Source organism: Lynx rufus, unplaced genomic scaffold, assembly GCF_022079265.1.
Source record: "Lynx rufus isolate CCGP_SWC_20201006 ecotype Redwood Valley unplaced genomic scaffold, mLynRuf1.p SCAF_10, whole genome shotgun sequence".
Taxonomy (NCBI): domain Eukaryota; kingdom Metazoa; phylum Chordata; class Mammalia; order Carnivora; family Felidae; genus Lynx; species Lynx rufus.
In genome coordinates this window covers 4,485,157-4,502,279 of record NW_025814824.1, presented here as the reverse complement: position 1 = coordinate 4,502,279, position 17,123 = coordinate 4,485,157, and positions in this window count along the sequence as shown.

Here is a 17,123-nt window from a genome sequence, read left to right as displayed (position 1 = left end):
AGCAGGGCGGGGGTGGGGGCGCGGCGGTGAGTTGGGAATGGGCTGCCTGCACCACCGCCCAGGGCCGCCTGTGCCTCTGCTCGCTGGGCAGTTCAGCCCGAATGAACCGGCCCCCCCCCCCGGGGTGGTTCCAGGGCTTCCGGTCGGGAGAGGGGCCACCGTAGCAGCACAGCTGCGGGGGGACCGGCAGGCAGCCTGGCCCCAGTGCCAGCCTGGGAGGAGGCCGTCGGAGCTGGTGGCAGTGGGTCCGTGGCACTGGGGCCGGCGAGGCTCAGCGGGGAATTTGCATCACGTGTGCTGGAGAACCGCCCTCTCTGCTCCCCGGCGGGTCTGGATGGGACCAAGATGTTGCCTGTACAAGCGGCCGGAAGGGGGGCGAGCCACGGAGCCACGGACCGGACCACGTGATGGTGCGGCCCCTGAGGTCATCTTGAGCTTCAGGGCCGTCGTGTGCAGCCCTCACCCGCTGCTTCGGCAGAATGCTGCTGACACACGAACTAGGATGTCGGAATGTGTATCCTGAAACCGGAGGGCCTCCCTGCTTGGCAGAGGAAGCGGCATGCTTGGGCGGTTGGGACTGGGACACCACCCCCGCCCCCGGGCCCCCCCCCCCCCCCGGAGCCCCCTGCTCCTGGCGAGTGTGGTCTGAGGCGCGGAGGAAAAGAACTCAGGATCGGATAGGGCTGCTTCCCGTTTCCATTGACCTGATGGTTTAACCGTTGGGTTGACACCTGAGAGTGGAAAATGGGAACTGTCACCTGGCCGCGGGCACAGGCGGGCAGCAGCTGCCGCCTCGGCTCCCCAGCCCTCGGTGCCCAGCCGGGGACAGCGGCCCAGGCCGCCAACGCCTTGAAGCCCCCAGCAGAGGCTCTGCAGAAAAGTTGGCAGGGCTTTTTTTTGTGGAGCGGGAGAGGCTTTGAATTGGGGGATTTTGCTTGTTGGGTAAACACAGCCTCTTTTGTTACGGCTCTAACTGTAAAGCCTCTTACATCCTGAGGAAGGTGACTGAGTTTCTGGAGTCCGCTGGACAACAAACAGGTACTTGGCGGGGAGGTTCTGGAACCGCTGACGTTAGAGCCAAGTTGCAGGATTCAGATAAACGTCCCGCGCGCCGTGCGCGGGCCGCACGCCCGTCCCCGTCCATCCCACGGCGGGAGACGGCCGCAGCTGCTGAGTAACTCGTGTACGTGTGATTGGTTTCGTCAAGCCGTGCAAAGCCCCAAATAGCTTTTTCAGTTCTTCTGTTTTTTTGACGAACGGCCTTTGTTGGAACAGCGTGTCAGAGCGATGGCTGATTTTTCTGTACTAATTTTAGAGGGTTGGACCAAACGCCACCGTATACGGTAGCCCCCCCTCTAAATCAAGAACACCTCTTGCTTCCCTCAACACGGAAACATTTTTTAAATAGGCTCCCTTGACATTCGGTTCCTCCTCGGAAATTCGGCGTCGGTACCTACGTGGGGGGACTTGGTGCTTTTACACCTTTGTTTGAAACGGATCTTACACAGATATCAGTTCTGTGTGGGATTCTTACAGGAACATTTAAACCTTTTTTGGGGGGGTGGGGGGAGGTTTGAGGTTAACTTTTAAGAGGTTAACTTTTAAGAGTAAATGGAGCTCGGAGTACCGTCTGGAAACCTCGCCACCATGAGCCAAGGTGACCTACGGAAGGTCTGTCCCCCTCCCACCACGCCCCCGCCTCCCTCCTCATCAGTCCCCAAAGTACTAGAGACTCAGTACTTCCTGGCATGATACTTGGTGAGCAAGCAGCTGTTGGCTCTTGAAATAGGAGTGAGGTTTTATTTAGGCGGGGAAGCCTGGGTTTAGCCTCCCTGGCACTGGCCCGCGAGGACATGAGCCCCGGGGTCAGGTGTTGAAACCAGAATAGCGCTGTCATAATTCTGTATTTCTGTTTCACTTAAGTACTGCACAGTGAATTCGCTCCTGCAGGTCAGAGACACGGCCCATCCCGTCCGCCCCGTGGCCCTCCAGGTAAACTCCCGTCATTGGCTTGTTACGGGCCCACCCAGTTTTTAGTACACGCGTGAGGAAACATACCTGTATGTTCTCATCTGTAGCCCTTTATTTTAATGTGTACGCGGTCCCCTTCTCTACAGATTGTTTCCTGCCTTGCTTCTTTTCATGGTGACCATGTATCTTGGGGCTCTGTGCCCTCCGGTGGGGAGGGAGCCAGTCTGCTGGAGGAATTTCTCGCAGTGCCCCTCAGTGATGTCTCAGTGCCAGTCCCGAGCCCCCGGGCCTGGAACGCTGTTCGCCTGCAGGCGTAGGTGGGGATAAAGCTGCGCAGGACTGAGGAGCCTTGGCTTGGTGCTCATACATGTTTTTAAAAAGGACCAGATGGGACGGGGGGTCCTGGGTGGCTCAGCAGGTTAGGCACCCGAGTCTTTATTTTAGCTCAGGTCATGATTGTGGGTTTGAGCCCCGCATCGGGGCGTGGAGCCTGCCTAAGATCCTCTCTCTCTCTCCCCTTCTCCCTCTACCCCTCCTCTGCTGCCCACACTCTCTCTCTCTCTCTCTCTCTCTCTCTCGAAAAAAGAGCAAGTTAGCATTTTTAACTCCCTAGTATTGCTTTTTCTGGAATTTGTCCCGTTCACTTTTTCCCACTCTGCAGTGCTGAGGCCTTAGTGGGAAATGTTGCCCAGAGGCAGAGAAGCAGATTGATAAACCATCCCTTGTGTGTTGGAAGGCCTTAGGGGCATGTGCAGCTACCCGGGGAGACACAGGACCAAGTGAGAAAACTCCAGAAGGCAGCTGTACGGATAGCCGCCAGCCCAGGATGGGTATTACCGCCCCTGCACCCCGGCTCTAGGTAGTAAAGTGCAGGTGTCATTCGCTGTCACATCCACCAGGGGGCTGAGTTCAGGTGAGTGGTGTTACCTGCTTCCCGATCTTTCTTAGTGGAGGGGAGGCGGGGTGCAGGCAAGTTAAAGGGAACTGGGGGGGAGGGATGTATGTACAGGTAGGGCAGAGTCCGGCCCGAGGAGGTCTTCGTTTGACATGGGCACGTAACAAGGCCTGACTCTGCAATGCCTGATTCCGTTTCTTTTTGCTTAAAGATAAATTGTAGACATGCCCAGAAGAGCCCTCTTCATTCCTTACTAGAAAGTGTCTCCTCACTACGGTGTCTTTAATGGAAACCTGCACCAAAGCCACCTCTCTGGGGGAACGCCAGTCTAAACCGATCCCAAGAACGTGCAACCATGGGGCGCCTGGGTGGCTCAGTCGGTCGAGTGTCTGACTCTTGATTTCGGCTCAGGTCGTGATCCTGCCAGGGTCGTGGGATTGAGCCCCACCTCAGGCTTTGCACTGAGCACTGAGCATGGTGCCTGCTCAAGATGCGCTCTCTCTCTCTCTCTCTCTCTCTCTGCCCCTCTCCCCCACTCACACTTTCTGTCTCTCCAAAAAAATTTTTTTTTCTTCAATTAAAAAAAATCCATGCCACCGTAGAATTTTAAGAAGATTCGCCGTGACTTTGAGATGCACAAATTAGGCTTTGAGAGCCCGGAAAGAGAGTGAAGAAACTAACGTGCAAGTTGCCTGAAAGGTGGTTTTTAGTGTTCAGGACCCTTCCTCCTGCTACTGGTGTCCACACAGAGCTTTCCCCGTGGGTAGCACAAGGGTGTACTTTGGCCACGGCACTAAATCCGACGTGACTGGGTGTCTGCATGACTGTTGCAGGTGAGGAATGGCCCAGCCTTCCCACTTGTAGATACGACACTTCCACGCCTGGCTTTTACCTCGTTTCCAGGCTCTGAGGTACCGTATCTCCGCACTGCTCACCCCGGGAGACCCACAGCATTTTGTAACAGGGAGTTCCTTCTGGGCTCCGGAGGAGGCGTTTCCCTTTCCTTCAGGTCGAGGTCTCCAGGACCTTTCAGACTCCACTGGCCTGACCATCACTCTTTTCTTACCAGCTGAACTGTGCTGTAATTGACTCCCGTAAAATTCACCCATTCCGGGTGTACAGTTCGGTGACGTTCAGTAAATGTGCTAAGCGTGCAGGCTTCACCCGAATCTAACTTTGGAACATTTCTATCCCCTCGCCAAGATCCTTCCTGCACGTCAGCCCTGGGCTCTCTGGTTTTTGTCTCCACGGATTCGCCTTTGCCGGACATTTAGACGGAATTAGACAGTACGTGGCATTTCGCTTCTGGCTTCTTTTTTTTTTTTTTTTTCAACGTTTATTTACTTTTGGGACAGAGAGAGACAGAGCATGAACGGGGGAGGGGCAGAGAGAGAGGGAGACACAGAATCGGAAACAGGCTCCAGGCTCTGAGCCTTCAGCCCAGAGCCCGACGCGGGGCTCGAACTCACGGACCGCGAGATCGTGACCTGGCTGAAGTCGGACGCTTAACCGACTGCGCCACCCAGGCGCCCCGCTTCTGGCTTCTTTCACCGAACGATGGTCTTGCGGTCCACCCGTGTTGCGGGGCGTGTCAGAAGTTCGCTTTACGGCTGCGTAGGATTCCATCGTACGGATAGGCCACGCTGGTTTAGCCACTCATCTGTCGGTGGGTGTTTACATTTCTCCAGCTTCTGGGTATTATGAATAGTGCTGCTGTGAACCTATGTGGACATAGGTTTTCACTTCTCTCGGGTAGACTCCTAGGGGTGGAATTGCTGGGTCATACGGTAAATCAGCGATCTTTCTAAGAAATTTCCCAAACTGTTCTCAGAAGCAGTGGCACCATTTTGCTTTCCCGCCAGCAATGATAGAGGACTCCAGTTTCTTTCTTTTTTTTTTTTTTAAATTGTTTAAATCTTTATTTATCTTTGAGATAGAGACAACGTGGGAGGTGGGGGCAGAGAGAGAGGGAGACCCAGAACCCGAAGCAGGCTCCAGGCTCTGAGCGGTCAGCACAGAGCCCGACGCGGGGCTCGAACTCACCGACCGCGAGATCACGGCCTGAGCCGAAGTCGGGCGCTCAACCGACGGAGCCACCCAGGCGCCCCAACAAATGCTTCTTGAGTGTGTGCAGTTGGCTGGATTCCGTGATGAACAAGACAGGGAACGTTCCCACTTTCTCAAGAGGAAGGTTATTGCGCAAGAAATACTGTGAAAACAGGCTCTTTCCCCCCACCCCCACCCCCACCCCCGCCGGGGTAGCACTAATTGCCATTCAGTGATGCCTTGGGCAGAAGCCAACTGTGGCCACCGATGAGGGTCCCTCAGGTGTAATTAGATCAGGTCCCTGCCTCTGCCAGCGACAAAGGACAGAAACTTTCCCCACTGTCATGAGCACACTGGCGACTTGCTGCCCACTGTTTTCAGGGCTTGTGAGGACTATAGATTCCTGGGGTCTTTCTTTGGACGATCCGCTTTCATCTAGAGACCCCAGCGTTTCCTGGATCTCAGAAGACATTGGCAGGGCCCTGGAGCCCTGCAGGTGCCCCCCTCCCCTGCCTCCAGACCTGCCTGTGAACGTGGTGGGGAAACCACATGTTTATTTTCACTAACCTCTGAGTGAAATGTAGCATTTCCTCTTATCATAAACGTAGGGAAAACCCAAAGAGGTGTTCATCGCTCCCAGGGCTGGCTGCTGGTGGAAATCGCTTATTCTTCTGAACCCCTGTGGTTGTGACAGATGCCCCCGCGTTTGGTTTCGATCCTCAGTCCTCCAAGATCATACCCCCGATCAGACCTGCTGCAAAATCTTGTTCCTGAGTGAATACAGGAGCACACATACCACATCCTAACTTTGCTTTTAAAAATACTGCATAGGGGCGCCTGGGGGGCTCAGCCAGTTAAGCGTCCGACTTTGGCTCAGGTCATGATCTCCCAGTTTGTGGGTTTGAGCCCTGCATCAGGCTCTGTGCTGACGGCTCGAGCCCCGTGTTGGGATCTGTGCTGTCCACGCAGAGCCCACTTCGGTTCCTGTCTCCCTTTCTCTCTGCTCCTCCCCTGCTCGTGCTTTCTGTCTTAAAAATAAATAAAAACATCCAAAGCAAAGTTTTTTAAGCGCACATCAAGAAGACAATGTGGCGGGGCGCCTGGGTGGCGCAGTCGGTTGAGCGTCCGACTTCAGCCAGGTCACGATCTCGCGGTCCGGGAGTTCGAGCCCCGCGTCAGGCTCTGGGCTGATGGCACAGAGCCTGGAGCCTGCTTCCGATTCTGTGTCTCCCTCTCTCTCTGCCCCTCCCCCGTTCATGCTCTGTCTCTCTCTGTCCCAAAAATAAATAAACGTTGAAAAAAAAATTAAAAAAAAAAAAAAAAGAAGACAATGTGGCGATGTAGGAGCTGGATGGGGGCACAGAATGGTTCTGTATTTTTTTTTGTTTTGAAATTTCAAAATTGTTGCTTTTTCACATCTCCTGTGCTCACAGGCCCCTACAATACACTAGGTGTTCTCTCTGTGCCCCACCGTCCCCGGAGGGAGCAGAGGGGCCTCGGGCTCCTGGAGGCTCTGGGAGCAAGGCCATCATCTCACCCGGAGAACCAGGCCGTCCCTTTCCTTCCGGGGACATGTTCTTTGAGTTTTAATGATTATCCAATAAGGCTAAGTTTCTAGCTACTTCAGATTGCTCTCAGGGTGGATTTCATTAGCATAAGAGAAATGTCCCATTCCTTTCTTACAAACTTACAGCGCTCACTTCATGAAGTGCAGTGGTCTGATGAGAGCTGGTGATGATGTAGGTCCTATCAATATGCGTGTTCATTGCACTAGGTGTCTTCTCTTAATAAATTTTATTAGCTTGGTTATACCTTGGGGGCATTTTTTTGCGGAAACAGTTGTGTAGAAACCTGATACGTGCAAGGAAATGAGAGCGCTTAGTGGCAAACTCCGCTCTTGACACGCTGGAGGTAACACTGTTCCCTGGAACGGCAGGCGCGGGTTTCATTGTGGGTGAAACGTTCCGTCCGAAGTCCGTCCAATAGATTGGGCCACAGAAACCACACAAGACCCTCTCCAAACTGACCCCAGGCGAGATCATTAGATTAGCGTGGTGACCAATGCTGGTGGCAGCCTGCCGTGCTGGGGGTCATGCGAAGAACCAGGGAGATCAGCAGATGGGCTCAGAAGCAAAGTACATTCTCGAATGTCCATGGTATTCCGTTGTCTGAGGAAAACCCAGCAGCACGAGGGGAGACCCCTTGGCGAGAGTGGGCAGTTTACACGATCTGGTCTTTACTCGCCAAATGTGCCTCTAAGATACACTGTGACCAAGAATCCTCTGAAAAGGTTTGTGCTCAAAGTTCCTTTCCTTGTGACCCGCGGTGGCTTTTTTTCACTCACTTTAACTGGAAACAAAACCATGCGGGTATAGCAACCGGGCTCCCGCTAATACAAGACGGAAAAACCAGAATAACAGAAACGGAGAAATTGGCCGTATTAACTACAGCTATCCCTACAATCCGTGAATTTCTAATTCACAAGGTTGGGGTTTTGGAATCATAGGGAGTGGCAAAGAGAAACCGGTGGTAAGCAGTTTTGATTTTTTTTAATGGGGACGAGAAGCCAGTCTTACCCCACAGGGTTAGCTGCGTAGGAGTGTGGTGTATTTTCAGCTGAGCCGGAACTAGTTTTGGCGGGGGAGGGAAGGAGAGGCTGGGGGCGGGGGGGGGGGGCAGGGAGGGTGTCCTCAGCCTTTTGGGGCAGTCAGGGGTCTCCAAAGCACCGACTGAGATGCAGTTCTGACAAATGCCACTAGAGGCCACTAGAAAATAAACTTGAATTAATTCGCTGAGCTCCCTCTCTGTCTCTTTTCCTAGAAATAATTTTAGTTCACAGCCAGAAAAAAAGGGCAGGGTGGCTGATGCACCATCAAGTGTGCTGGGGCATAAATGTAAGTCAGTGGAGAGAAGTGCGTTCCAGGTGCCTTTCCATCCAGAGGTCAGTTCCCTCCTGCAGAGGTGGGTTGACAAGAGTTGAAAGCCCCCAAGACAGAAGCCTCCCCAGGGCTGGGGTGACACCTGGGCTTTGCTGGGCAGATTCTGTACATTTGGAGCCAGAAGGGGATCTCCGGAGGGAGCACGTTCCTCCTAAGAGGTTGCCCAAGAGAAATGAAAAGATGGGTCTGCCCGCGGCATCGTGCCGGAATGTGCATAGTGGCTTTAGTCCTAGTGTCCAAGCATGGGAAACCTCCCAGTGTCCATCGGCAGGTGAATGGAAAACCAGCTATGGCACACCCAAGGAAGGGAACACTACTCGGCCATGAAAGTAACACACACACATACACACACACGCACACACACACTGGTGGGTCTCGAAAACATCAGAGCGAAGGAGACCACACAGAAAACGTTGCCTACGGTACGTCTCCGTGTCAAGTTCTGGAACAGGAAACGGGAATCTGGAGTGGTAGGAGGCATCTCAAGGGTTGTCTGAGACTTCCAGGAGGGATGGAAATATTTTGCAGTTTGAACGTGGAGATGGTTACAAGAGTATACAGTTTTCAAAATTCACCACGTTAGACACTTTAAGTGGGTGCAAATTATACACTTCAAGTGACACCTTGAAAAGGTAGTGCTTTTTATTTTAAAATACAAAGCACCCTTCCCGTGTTCTTAAATGCAGATGCCAATGCCTGCCAATCACAGAATTTCAAAAGGCCAGTCTATTTACAGTCACACGTAATCAAAAAAAATTTTTTGCTCCGTCGTGTAGATGGAAAGACCGTTTCCGCCTCAGGCTTGGAGAGAGGAGTGAGAGTCGGGTCGCGAGGGGCAGGCCAGTCCCTGGACATGGGAGGTGGTGACCCCGGCTTCAACCACCACGTGACTGCAAGTGGATGAGACTCCCAAGGCCAGTCTGCCCCTAATTCAGGGCAGCACGGGGGAGTATGTCGGCTGCAACCACTATGGGACAGCATCGGAGGATGGAAATGACCAGATGAGGTGTTTGGCTTTGGCCAGGCTGGGCTTGCTCTTGACGGACGTGGGAGGGGCGGCAGGGTGCCCCGTTCCACCCCTGGGGACCCTCCGTGTGGGTCTGCTGCAGGGCCACAGCACGTGCCCTGGGGACCCGCTCCGGAGACTCCCTGTCTCTGTTGAGGTGACCACACACAGGCCGCCCACATGAGCAGGGGCGCCGGGCTGAGACCGTGAGCCGGGGAGGTTGGAGCTGGTGGGTTGACCCCCTGCAGATCGACTCTCCCCAGGTCCTGCAACTCACCCATGTGTGACGACAGTCCCCTGATTGTGCGTGGGCCCGACAGTGCCCCCTCGGTCTCTCACTCTGTCACACTGGCTCTCCCTCAGTCCTGGTCTCCCCAGTTTGTCTCACTCTGCTTTCTAGGGCACCCAGTGTAGACAGACGCCCGTAGGATGTTCAGCCAGAGATGCTGACCGAGGCCGGCGGGTGTGCAAGCTTGGAATTCTGGGTAAGTTTGGGAGCCTTCAGCACCTTGTTCGCATTCCAAGCCCTGACACTGGACGAGATGTCACCCAAGGAGTGAGCGTTGATTAAAAGCAGAAGAAGCAAGAGACGGAGCTGGGGAGCCCTCCGCTGGTGGGGCCTGGAGGCGAGGTACGTCCAGGGAGGCTGGAGGAGGGCTGAGAGAACAGCCATGGCCACGCTCTTGCTGAGGTCACCAGCGGTCCTTACTGCGTGCACTTCACGAGGGACAGCCATTCAGGTCTCGACAAGAGACACCTGGGTGGGGAGACCGAGGGCTCCAGAGCAAAGGGGAAGAGAGAAATGAATGACAACCAGTGTGGGCCACCCTTGAAAAAGTGTCACTGTCCTGGGAGCCAAGTTCAATGCCGCTCTGATTCTCTTGTTACATTATAACCATCTGGTGTTTTCTGTCTTTTCGTTTAGGATTTTTGTCCTTCTAATTCAGCAATTTCATCAGGCTGTTGCCAAGTGTATTGGCTTGCTAGAGCAGTCATGACAAAGACCCACAGATGGGCCGGCTTCCCCGACCTGGAGGCTGCAAGTCTGAGGTCAAGGACAGTCAGTAAGGTTGGTTCTTTCTGAAGGCCGTGAGGGAGGGATCTGTGCCAGGCTCTCTCCCCGGCTTGGACGGGTATCTTTAGGAGTCCTCACATTTTCTTGCCTCTACTTGTGTCTGCCTCTGTGTCCAAATTTCCCCTTTTTATTAGGACACCAGTCATCTTGGATTAGGACCACCCCCCCGCCCCAACACCCACACTCCTCGTCTTAACTAATTACATCTGTGATAGCCTTATTTCCTAACAAGGTCACATTCTGAGATTGAGGGAGTTAAGACTTTAACAAATTTGGGGAGGGGGAGCGCAATTCAACCCATGACCCCAAGCATGTGTCCCTTTAAATATACTCGATCGGCCAGTTTGCGGGTCTGATTCTTCACGTTGATCGTGTCGGTTGTGTTTGCTTACGGATCTCTTCTCTGCGCTTCTATGGCTACACGTCCCGTCTGCTTGGGTCTGTGCTCGAAGGCTCCTATCTTTCTCCTCGTGATTTCCCTCTTCGCATCGTTGCTCTGCATTCTGAGGTTTTCTTCTACTTGGTGTTCCAGAGACAGTCTGAACAAAGACCATCCTGTTTTTCGTTTCACGTATTGAAGTTTGAAAAGCATGTATTTACTTCTACAAAGTCATTTAATGCTTTTGGTGCAGCTCCTTGAGAATTCTTACTAGTGCTTGGATAACATTCTCATCTGTCTTCCAGTTCCATCTGCCCCCGTGGGAGGCACCGATTTGACGTTTGCCATCTGGGCCTTCCTCCCTCTGGTGGCTGGGACGTTTGCGGAGCCTCTCCTTTCTCCCCTCTCGTACGTCCATGGCTCTGCGCATCATCAATCATCAGCAAAAGCTACAAAACCTCTTAAGTACCGATAAACCCGAGTGGGGTGGGAAGCAAAGAGGCTTCTGGTCTCGTTGGATGACGGCTGACAAACCCAGAGAGGTGAGCGGCGTGCTGGCGATGGTTATGTTGGCGTCAAGGTCTGCGGCCGCCAAGGTCTGTGGCCGCCAGACAAAACCAGTTCTCAGCTTGGACACCCTCACAGTGGGAGACTTGTCTTCCCTTCAAGGCTTTGTCTCTGGGGCTTGTACAGTTTCACATGCCCCTGAATGGATGTGGAACGAGACATAGGTTCAAGGTTGACCAGTGACAGTGAAATACACGCTCCCTGGGCAGATCTTTCTCCGAGCACGTTTCCAGACACGGGGACTTCAGGAAGACATCGAGGTGTGATTAGAGCAGGGATAACGTGCTAATAAATTTCGTGGCCCTCAGTGAGGCCAGGTCAGCTCGTTCTTCTGGTCACGGATGGCAGTGCGTACCACCTGGACAAACACCGAACTGTTTTCCGCCCGGTGGCTCCTCTGTGACCCACCCGCATCGCTGTCAGAGGTGTGGGCGAAGCCCTTTGCCTTCGAGTCAGAGCCTCTCTGGCCAGGTCTCCTTCCACAGCAGCTCCTCAAACTGCCACAGAGGCTCTCCCGAATCCGCTCCGTGCTCCCCAGCCAGCCCTGTGTCACCTGCACGCAGGGGAGCCCCTGGAGGAGAGAAAATGGTCGTGAGCCTCCCGGGAACAGGGGTCCTGCCGTCAGGTGGCTCCTTGCTCAGACATGCTGTAGACCCCAAAGGGCATGGGGCTGCTGGATGTATGGTTTTTATTTTTAGTTTTTAGTTTTTTCTAAGTGTATTTATCTATTTTGAGAGAGCGAGAGCACAAGCAGGGGAGGGGTAGAGAGAGAGAGAGGAGAGAGAGGATCTCAAGCAGGCTCCACGTTGTCAGCACGGAGCCCGACACAGGTTTTGAACCCACAAGCCACGGGCTCGTGACCTGAGCCGAAATCAAGACTCGGACGCCTAACCGACTGAGCCACCTGGGCGCCCCTCGACATGTGGCTTTTAAAACAGTGGCAGATATCATGGCAATGGAGAAAAGAGAACCTGCTGTGCAACCACGAGTTGGCTTTTCGAATGGAGTGGCTGACGCGAGCCTCTCGTGTCTTCTTCTTAGAATTAAAAGGCGCCACGGATGGTTCCTGAAATCCTTCTCCAGAGTGAATGCCGTATCTTTCTACAGCCCACGGGGGCGCTGGTCTGTGTGCTGTGCATGAGAAAATTTATGACTTAACTGCTTCTTGTCCTTCAACTTTGTCTGACCGCCAGCCCAGAGCCGGAGAACTCAGTCAATGAAAACAAAGCCAAACAAGGGAAGAAGTAAATGAGCGCTGAGCTCTCTGAGGGTCCCCCAGGGGGGAGAGTCAGGTCTCTAGGCCACTCGCTGGCCAGCCGGGGAGGGGAGCGGCCCCCACGCAGGTCCCTCCCAGGGCCGGGCAGTTGCTGAGATGTGACCCTCCCCGTGCTGTCCTCTGGTGGCTGAGCTCCCAGGGCTGTGGATTCCTGGCCTCGGCCTCGGGTCTCAAGAGAAGGCAAGCCCCCTCCTCTGTGCTGCCGGTTCCCCAGCCGCCATCCCGCCTTGTACGGGCTTTCTCCTGATCGGACCCACGGCCCCAGATCCCCCCAGCTCCTTGCTCTGCAGTGTCTGAGCCCCCGAGAGAGCTGAGACAATGAAGTCAGAGAAGAGCTCAACTGGCCAGCTTCCTTGAACAGTTTCAGGGGACAGTTGCTGGCTGTCACCATGGCACCTGTTTCCCGCCTCGCCTTTCTGACGTCACCGAGTTTCAGTTTGGGAATGCCTATGGCCTTAGCGGGGGCTGGCTCTGCGCTTGACTTCGGGTCCGGGCAAAGTGGTCGCGGTGGAATCAGCTGGGGACCAGTCAGCTGAAGGGCTTACCAGAAGTGCTGGAGAAAGTCTCTGCCTCTCTTCCCTTCTCTGGGCGTGATCCGTGAAATGTGGGGCTCCCGCGGCTGCTGGCCAGAATTTGGGGATCACAGTAGAAGCCGTTTTAGGTTGACTTAGCAGCGTGAAGACAGAGCTAAACCCCAAAGGAAGCGGCTCCTGGTGAACTGGTAAGCCCAGATCCAATGTTTCATGCCCATACTCACACGTCCGAGTGCCTTCTGGATGTTTCCGCCTGCATGGCGCACTGGCTCATCAAACTCACAAATCTTTCACGGAAAGACATATCTTTTTACCTAAAACTCATTTTCCTCCTGGTTTCCTGTTTCAGAGAAACCCGGTTCTGCTCCTTCCATGCAAGCCACGTCACCTCTTACAAGGGGGGCACCAGCAGCCTCCGAGCCCCCTGCCCCCAACCCTGCAGGACCTCATCCATTCTAGAGGTCTAGAGGGCTTCTCATCCATTCTAGAGGTCCGACTCAATTTCCTAAACTGTACATTGGATTACCTCCCCTTTTCTGTGTAAGGCCTTTGGGGTACAGGCAAACACCCCAGCCTATCTTACACCAAGACCGCACCTTAAGTGATATCTCTCGGGGTGCCAAGAGCCTTGTCTCAAAATGACCTCAAGGTTTCCCTCTGGGTCACTGGCTGGACCTCTGGGTGAGCTAGGTGGGATCAAGGCCTCCCCGTCTCCCAGCAGGACAGCCTAGACCCTCACTGGCTCCAAGATTCCCAGGTGGGGCAGCCGGCTTTCCCAGAAAAGTTCCAGGGAGCAAGGTTCCTCCCCAGGATGAGAGCCCACGGAGGGCCCTGGCCCCATGTCTCTCCCTGGGGCCTTGCAGGGGGTGGTGCTGTAGGGGACCAGGGCCTTCTCACCTCTTTTGGATCCCTGCATTTCCCCCTCTGTATCTTAGGCTTCAGAGTAACACACGGCACTGTCTCGGCATCCGGAGAAATCAATCCGTCACACAGACAGTGTCATTTTGTGCTGGACTGCAGGCCACAACTTTGGCCACCAACCCACGTGGGTGAAATGGTATCTTGCTAACGGTTTTCATTTGCACTTTTAATTCGGTTCTAATTTGCGTTTCCCTGATTACTGGAGAGGTTGAACGCCTTTTCATATTTCCTGGCCACCTGGTTTTCTTTTTCATTGAGTCTTTTCTAGCTCTTGACTATTTCTGTTGAGCGGCTTGCCATTTTCTTACTGTCTTATAGGGGTTCTCTATGTATTTTTGGATATTAATCCTTAGTTGGCCAGATAAATGAAATATATATTTTCCAATAGATCTCTGGCTTTGACTTTCTTTATAGTCTCTGCCTCACAAAACTTTTTATTCTTAACACAGTCAAGTTTTTTATATTTTTAACATAATTTAAAATATAACATTACATCTATCTTTAACATAATCAAGTTTTTTATATATTTAACACAATCAACATTTACACTATGCATTGTGTCCTGCTCAGCAGTTTCTTCCTTATCCTGGTGTTCCACAAGGAGCTGCCTGTATTTCCTTCCAAAAATTTCAGTCGGCTTTCACAGATAGGTCTTTAATCCATTTAGAATACACCGTGGTGTGTGTGTGTGTGTGTGTGTGTGTGTGTGTGTGTATGTGTGTGCGCGCGCACATGCGTGGTGTAAGGTAGGAAAACAAAGGTGCGATTTTTCTGTAGGACAGCCAATTGTCCATTGAGTGGATGGTTCTCTACTAATGAAATGCCACTTCTGGGGGCGCCTGGGTGGCTCAGTCGGTTGAGAGTCCGACTTCGGCTCAGGTCACGATCTCGCGGTCCGTGAGTTCGAGCCCCGCGTTGGGCTCTGTGCTGCCAGCTCAGAGCCTGGAACCTGTTTCCGATTCTGTGTCTCCCTCTCTCTGACCCTCCCCTGTTCATGCTCTGTCTCTCCCTGTCTCAAAAATAAATAAACGTTAAAAAAGAAAACAGAAAAAAAAAAAGAAATGCCACTTCTGGATAACATATGAAGTCTGTTTCTAGACTATTTTCTCCACTGCTTCATTTGTCTAGCCATATTTTAAAAACAAATGCTTCTAAGGAAGCCTGGGTGGCTCAGTCGGTTAAGCGTCCAACTCTTGGTTTCTATTCAGGTCATGATCTTACGGTTTCGTGAGTTCGAGTCCTGCATCGGGCTCTGCACCGACAGTGTGGAGTCTGCTTGGGATTCTCTCTCTCTCCCTCTCTCTGCGCCCCTCTCCCACTGGTACTGTCTCTGTCTCTCAAAATAAATAAATAAAAACTTTTAAAAAATGCTTCGTTAAAACCAATAATACTCTGTTTTTAAGGTTCCATTTGCATGTTGAATGCCGCCCACACATGACAAGCGGGTTGGGAAATTACACTCTTGTGCCACAATCAGTTAGCTCTCATTTCTCAGTCTCGTTCATCTGGGTTGTAGAGAGGAGCAGACACATCATCTTTTGGTGAGGCTCTGAGTTGCTTGGGAGGTCACAGGACCACAGGACCAGTGCCGTTTTCCCTCACCACCGACAGTGATCCCAGGAGGCATCCGGACGATCCCAGGATGGCCCTTCTAGGCAATCAGTCAGCGACTATTTGATTGATAAGCAGTTTACTTTTATCTGCCAAATGAGATTTTTTTCTTCCTTAAAACCTAAAGGGTGGCAATACCAGTCTTAAGGAATTTCGTCGTCCCGTTACCTGTTCACTTGCTTTTCTTTCAGAAACCCTCAGCATTTTCTTAGTCCTGAAACTTAAGCTTGCAAGCTCCCGGACCGTTGAGAAGTATTCCCCTTCTCCAGAATTGTCATGGGAATCATTGCCGCGAGGTATATGGCACATCTTGGATCCATTCTCTTTTCTTTTCTTTCTTTTTTTTTTTTTAGAGCTGTTTTATTTTCTGAAATAAGATGTACTTGGCAAACAGTTGCTGCTTCTCCTTTTCCTATTTGGTATGTTTTGGGAACGAGGTGTGGACAGACCCTCAGGCGTCTGCCCGCCTGTGCTCACACCTCCGAAGGGTCCCCTCTTTCAGAGTGTGGCTTGCTTATGCCGATGCAAATGGTCAAGGGGTTGGCCTGTTACTCTGTGGTCAGAGCGTGTTATTAAAGACTCTGTTGCCGGCAGGCTGGCCCTCCTGTCTCCGCTGCTGGCCTTGGAGAAGGAGACTGCCGTGAATCCTACGGCCGCAGGAGCACCCCCAACCAAGCCTCTGACGGGAACCCAACCTCGGTGGGCACCCCTGTTACCGCCTCTCTGACCTCAGACAAGGACCCAGCTCAGAGCGCCTGGACTTCTGGCCCAGAGACACTGGGAGGTAATAAGTGTGTGTCATTTTAAGCCTGTCTGTAGTGACCTGGTGATTGTTATGTAGCAATAGAAACTAATACATTAACCTGCAGATAATTTCTGAAAGTCACTCCCTGGCTAATGCGTATGCTGTCGGTTGGAATGTTCCAACCAATTCCACTGAGTTTGTATTTACCCAGATAAGAGATACGAGAGTGTTTATATGAACTCTCTCCCAGCATAACAGTGCTTCGGAATCACGTAACGTTTTCCAAATTTCCCCGCCTGTGAGTCGGGGCTCCGGAGCCGGTGGCTTTGCAGAGGGAAGGGGCCAGTGAGCGCCTGGTGCACAGTAGGCCCCAGAAATCCTTGTGGAATCAGTAGGTAAATGAACAGAGGGCTGTCACCACCTTCTTCTTATTACTGTAATTCTCCGTCTCGGGCTCTGTGATGTGTCCTGTGCGTCATCCTCTGAATCACTGAAATAGTCTCGTCAGGCAAGTGGAGTCACTCCCTTTTTACGAGTGGGGAAGCAGAGGTTCCGAGAGGCTGGTGATCGCCCCAGATCAAACATTGAGTGGCAGATCGAGCTCGGGGTCAAGGCTTCCCCACTGGAAACACCGGAACACGCACACATGCACACGCGTGCGCGCACATACGTCTATGTCCGTGTATAAATTTTGAGTACAACTCTCTTTTATCTATCCCGGTCACTCCCCTGGGAAGGGACTCGGGTTTGGGAGCTGGGCGAGCCCGGCCGCCTGTGACGGCCGTCGCGGCCTGTAGGTGGCGCTCGAGGGCTTGTCACCCGCGGCTTCAGCGCTGCTCCTTAGAAATGTGTATTGACTCCTGGCTCTTCCGAGAGCTGATTTTCTCACAATTCATACAGATGGGTGGGCCCATTATGGCCGATTCTTCATCTGTGAATTATTTAGTGCGAAGAGAAGTGCTTGCACACGCTTAATTTCCAATCACGATCGGATGCCTCCGTGCAAACCGCTAGGAGGGAGCGAGGGGAGCAGAAAGGTCCTTCACAAGTCTGCAATTTTCCTCCCGAACGAAGGTAACCAGGGACGGGGTTCGCATTTACAGAGTGCTTACTCTGTGACTTCAAATGACTTGCCTCGCCTCGTTAATCTCGCGGCATC